Source organism: Pongo pygmaeus, chromosome 22 (assembly GCF_028885625.2).
Source record: "Pongo pygmaeus isolate AG05252 chromosome 22, NHGRI_mPonPyg2-v2.0_pri, whole genome shotgun sequence".
Classification (NCBI taxonomy): Eukaryota; Metazoa; Chordata; class Mammalia; order Primates; family Hominidae; genus Pongo; species Pongo pygmaeus.
Genome location: NC_072395.2, coordinates 512,215 through 518,214, shown reverse-complemented (window position 1 = coordinate 518,214; position 6,000 = coordinate 512,215). Strand labels below are relative to the sequence as shown.

Sequence of the window (6,000 nt, the reverse complement as noted above, 5' to 3'; positions counted from 1 at the left end):
TCCTGGAAGGCGAATTGTCAGGCACTGATTTCCGCTATGTAACCCCTGCCAATCATCGTGTATTTAAAGCATCCCCAGATACCATACCAATAGGTATTCAAGAGAGAGGCCTGTAATCCAAGCGTCCCAGAAGGCAAGTCTAGAGATTCCAATATTGGAGACAACACGGCTCTGGGAAGATTAAGGTTGAGTTTTCTGGATCTCTAGAATAGAGTCACTGAGGAGCAATCGCAAGATCAGAGGAGATGAAAGAACAAGTCAGGGCATGCTTAGGAAAAGAGAAAACCAGGGACAGGTTTTAGGCAAGAGTCACACTGAGGAAGGGCAGGTTCTTGGAGTCGCTCAGGAAGGAATTCAAAAGCAAGCCTGTGGTGGAATAAAGTAGCTCTACGGAGGCACTGGCGGTGTAACAGCCCTGCGTCTGCTCCTGCAGGGCAGGGAGCCCTCGGTGGGTTGTGCTCCCAGAGTAGCAGCCTAGGGGTGGCTTGTAGTCATTTTCATAATTCACTTTTAATGGCATGCTAATTAAGGTTACTCAGAAATAGCTAGAAATGGGCAGTAACTTCCAGCTGTTCCCATGGCAAGGGGTGGGGACTTCCCGTGCTGCCATGGCGATGGCAAACTGTCACGGCGCTGGTGGGAGCGTCTTCTGGTGATCTGAGGCGTGAGGTGCTTTCGCTGCCTCTCCCAGTTTCCTGCGTGCCTCTTACCTGAAAGCTCTTCACACCCCCATCTGCCCACCTACAAACTTCACTGCCCTTTCACCCCACCCCCGTTTCACACGCACCCCCACATCAACCCTGAGCATTCAAGCCGGCGTTTCCCTGTTAGGAACCTCGGTGGTAGCCGGAGCTCTGAGAAACCCCTAGGCAGAACTCCTTGCCTAGTTTGTGGCAGAAATCAGGGAACGAAAGGCAAAGTTCAGGTCTTTCTCACAATAAATAAATAAAGATAGGTAGATTTGATTGATTGATGGATGAAACGTGGGAGTTTATGGGCAAATATTTATCAGACACTGGAAGTGTAAATTGTCACAAAGATTATGGAGTGCATCTGTCTTATGACACTGTTATTTTATCCTAGTATATGCACTAGAGCATTTTTTCTAACTGTGTAAATTGAAGGCTTACAAATTAGTTTAGTGAGAGAAAAGATAACTGATTGGAAGAGAATTACCATATTCATTAGTTGTGTTTTTAAAAATTTAAAGTAAAATAGAGACATGATTTTTTTCATGATTTCGAATGCATCTATAAAAAATAGACATGAGGGCTGGGCGCGGTGGCTCACGCCTGTAATCCCAGCACTTTGGGAGGCCGAGGAGGGCGGATCACGAGGTCAGGAGTTCGAGACCAGCCTGGCCAACATGGTGAAACCCCGTCTCTACTAAAAATACAAAAATTAGGCGAGTGTGGTGGCGCGCGCCTGTAATCCCAGCTACTCAGGAGGCTGAGGCAGGAGAATCGCTTGAACCCGGGAGGCGGAGGTTGCAGTGAGCCGAGATCGCACCATCGCACTCCAGCCTGGGCGACAGAGCGAGACTCCGTCCCCCCCACAAAAAAAGTTACTCATTAACAGCATAGACCAACTGGCCGCTATTGAAATTTCTCCATTATTTTCACAATGTCCCAGGCTGTGAAACCAGGATTTAATAAAGAACCAGAATGCCACATCTGTGTCATGTGGGTAGGGACCAGTCCTGATCCATTAAGTCCAGGTCTCCGGGTAACTGGACTCACTGCTAGGCAAAACAGAATGTCCGGCGTGGGTTCCTAACGGGGGGCCGCAGAGCCTCATGGGAAATGTAGTGTCACCTTCCAATGATGTTACCATCAAGGACCTTGGAAACCTGCTTTTCTCTCTGCGCATGCGCCTGCCCGCCCACTCCGCCATTTTCCTCCGGAAGTGCGGAACCCACGGGCGGTCCTGCAGCTAGGCAGGCCTGGGGCTTGGTTCTATGTCCCTGCGGGTCGGTGCGAGGGCGAAGAGGAACCTGTGGGCCTCGGGGGATCCCGGGGAGCCGGACCAGTGTTCCCCAGTTGTTGGAGCAGACGCGTGAGCGCATCGCGGGCGGGCAGGGCCTGACGTGCAGGTGCGGGCCGCGGACCCTGGCAGGGGCTGGGAGGACAGGCGTGGGGTCCTGGCAGTGAAGCGGGTTCCAGAGGCGCAGGAGCGCGTAGGCGAGGCCGGTGGCCCTGGGCCCGGAGTCTGCAGGCCGCGCTCCTGTCCTGCCACTGAGGGGCCCGGTTATCCAGCCGCATATCGCTCAGTTTGCCCATCTGTCCCGGTGCTAACACACAGTTCTCGGGAGACGTTCCCCATTCCCAGAGGAGTAGTGCGAAACGCGTGCGCCTCGAGTCCTAAACTGGGCGTTTGTATTAGTTGGGTTTCCCTGTGTCTCTTTAGCAAGTGAAGTTTCTGGTTCCGTTCTTCACTGTGTGACCTGCCTAGTCCTCCCGGGTTGCGTTTACGGAAGTTTGTACCAGACCTAGTTTCCAGGGAAGAACTCACTGATTCCGCGAGGGAGGTGGGGTACTGGATGATGGTCTTCAGCCTTAAGGGTACTTCAGTCTTAACCGTGTGTTATAAAGTTTGAAGGGGAGGGTTCCCTATGAATAAGAAGCGCACTTGAAAGAACAGCCCTCTGGTCTAACCTCTCACTGGTGTTTCAGAGGAGGAAAAAAGTCACAGGTGAAGATCCTAGTTTTCCTCGCTCAGGAAATATTAATTCTGCTCCCTAGAACGTACAAGATTTGCAAAGACTAGATGATAGTGGAAGGTTTGGACGAACTTTCAGAAGGTTGAGGTGAATTCGGCTGAGAAGAACAGGCAAGGACCTAGGAAATATTCCTTATTTGAAGGGGCCTGAAAGTGTGGTCTGGGGTGCAGGAGTGACCTGTCATTCTTGAGATTAAAATACTCTCCAAACACAGTCCCATTCTTTCAACCTTAGCTCATTGTTTCCAGCGTCTGAGATATATTAAACCTAGTCCATCACCAAACTTAGCGTTAGATTGTGAAGTTCTATTTATTGTATTTGATTTGTAATTTAAGACTTTTTCCCCCTACATAATTTTGTTAAAAACATATTTAATTCTGTTCACTTAGGTGTAACAGTGAATACTTGCTGTTTAAGGAATTAATTAAACCTTACTGGCTTATAAAAAACAACCACCATTTTATTTGTTTGAAGTTCTGTGGATCTGCATTTTGGTGTGGTGGATTCAGCTGGGTGGTTGATATATTTGTGTTGCCTGGATCACAAAAGAGGCCTTGGTCACCTGGTGCCTTGACTGAGCCTGGTTGGTTGAAGATAGTTTCCTTCACAATCTGGCGGTTTGTGGTGACTCTTGGCTAGGCCCTGTGTCTCCAACAGGGTAGCTCCAGACCTCCTCACAATATGACTGTGTCCAAAAAAGGCAAGAACCAATGGATAGTTGCGTGACATTTTCCATTGTCCATTCACTGGACAAGTCAGATAGAAAAGCCCAATTTATTGTCAGACCATAATATGAGGGCTTGGATACAGGGAAAGGTGTTATTGGGAAATGTGAGTAGAATGGTGTACTGCAGGAAATACATATTATGTACATTTAAAAAAACGTAATTGTAGGCCAAAATTGCTGGGTTGCAAGATGCACTTTACATGATGTTCAGGTATAGAAAAGCAAGATGTACTGTCATGGGAGCACTCATGAAGTTATTTGTGGAGTCCACATATTAATAGGAAAATAGTTAATACAGCCAAGTATATTTCTATAACATTTATTTTAGTGAACTTATAGTGTTTCTTTGTATTATTAGATTATATCTTTAGGTAATATTGTTGTTAAATTAGTAGGTAATACATATTTTTATTCAAAAATAAATTGTGCATCTAATGTCTACCAATTAATGTACTTGTAGATGTATCTTATCTTAACTTGAGTCTTTGCTGCCCCTAATGAGGCGTGAAGGACTCTTCTCCCACGGGGAAGTTTTTCTTTTTCAGGAGGGAGGAGGGCTTTTCCAGGTAATGTGTCTAGAGTGTTGGGCAGAAGAATCTGGGACCACACCACACCAGTTCTCTCCTTAATCCACGTCATTTGCCTTCTCTCCCAGCTATGTTTCCAGTGTCCTCTGGGTGTTTCCAAGAGCTACAAGAAACAAATAAATCTCTGATGAGTTGTTTATTTGTTCTTCACTTTGTTTTACACTGTATTTTCTTAGTTTATGGGTGTCTGTGAATTAAAAAGGAAAAATAGAAATAAGTAAAACTCAGGTTGAAGGAAATATACATAAATAAGATAAAGCTGACCTGTAGATATAGGCAGGTTATAAGAGCTTAGAGTTGTCTAAGTTGAGTGCAAATTTTCCTCTGACGTTTCTGATGCTGTGACAAAAAAGGCAGTCGTGGTTGTTACGTGATTGGAATGGGACCCGAGAAGAGAGCATGCTGTGTTCTTGTGGGACAGGAAAGCTTGTGTGCACCAAGTCTGAACCACCACCTTCATTGGTGACAGATTATGTGCTGGAACATATTTCACACCGGCCTGGCAGTAAACACTTGTAGTGTTGTGCAGTGGAAACGGTCATCTTCCGCTAAAGCATGGCGTGTTGTGCAGTGGAAACGGTCATCTTCCGCTAAAGCATGGCGTGTTGTGCAGTGGAAACGGTCATCTTCCGCTAAAGCGCGGCGTGCTGTGCAGTGGAAGCGGTCATCTTCCGTTAAAGCACAGCGTGTTGTGCAGTGGAAATGGTCATCTGCCGCTAAAGCACAGCTTCTATCGTAAGGTATGCTCCTTGCTCAAAGAGTGTGGTCCCAAACAGCTTTTGGGAGGTCCTCCTTGATTCATGGATGAAACCCGGAACATCTTGGGGACTGAGTTAACCACAGGTCCTTAAATAACTCTCCACACCTTTTTCTTAGTTTATCTCTACGTGCAGGGTGTGCAGCAGCCTGTTCAAAGTTATATTTTCTGGGAAATATTACCAGTGTTTATTTGCAATTTAGCCCACTCTGTGTAGTCCTAACTTATTTCTTCGAAACTCACCATTAACCTAAATAATAGTCAAATTTAGGGGGACTGTATTTTCCTTACTCGAGTCTTCTATCATAGTTGAAATGGTCGTACCCGAGAGAGTTAGAGAGAAACGCCACACTTTGAGACGAATTCAGGAGTCCTTTATTAGCCGGCGACTGAGAGATGGCTAACGCACGAAATTCTCTCAGCCCCGAAGAAGGGGCTAGATTTTCTTTTATACTTTGGTTTAGAGAGGGGAGGGGGAATTCTAGCTGCAGCAACTTTACAGAAGAAAAAACAGACAAAAACGTTAAAAAGACAGATGGTTAAAGGAAAACAAACTGTTCCGAGTGCAGGGGCTTTAAATTCACCACAAAATGGTAGGTGAGGGGGCTCTGGGCGTTATCTGCTGCACAAACATGGGGGCTTTATGATACTATCTCTGAGTAAATTGCTGGGAACTGTGGACATCGCTTGCCTCAGCACTTTATCAGTTAATTGCACTCTTTGATATGTTGAAAGTCAGCTTGCACAAGTTAAAGTCCTTGAGGAAAGGGGGTGGGTAAGGAACACTTGATGTCTTATAAATGAAGGAGCCAAATGGAGTTTGTCCAGTTTTCTCTGCTAAGGGAGAGTCTATTCATATTAAAAACAAGGTTAGGTATCTAAGGAAGAGTCTATTCATGTTAATACAACGTTGGGTATTACAAAACATCTGTTCATGATCCGGAAATTCTTCTGTGTTAGTTCTGTTAAAAGAAAAGCTTTAAAGGAGTTTAATTGAGCAATAAACGATTCGCGAATCGGACAGTCCCCAGAATCACCGCAGATTCACAGAGACTCCAGCGCAGTCATGTGGTGGAAGAAGATTTATAGACAAAAGGGAAGTGGCATACCGAAATTGGAAGTGAGGTACAGAAACAGCACAGCGTTTGCCTTGTTTGAACACAGTTTGAACACTTGGCAGTGACTGAGTGGTTGAAGTTTGGCCACTGGG

The 6,000-nt window shown here is 46.0% G+C and overlaps 1 pseudogene; it reads left to right on the top strand.

Annotated features, from left to right (window-relative positions):
* The first annotated feature begins 1,883 nt into the window (after positions 1-1,883).
* The window catches only part of LOC134738960 (zinc finger protein 717-like), a 47,058-nt pseudogene continuing 42,941 nt past the window's right edge, over positions 1,884-6,000 (top strand).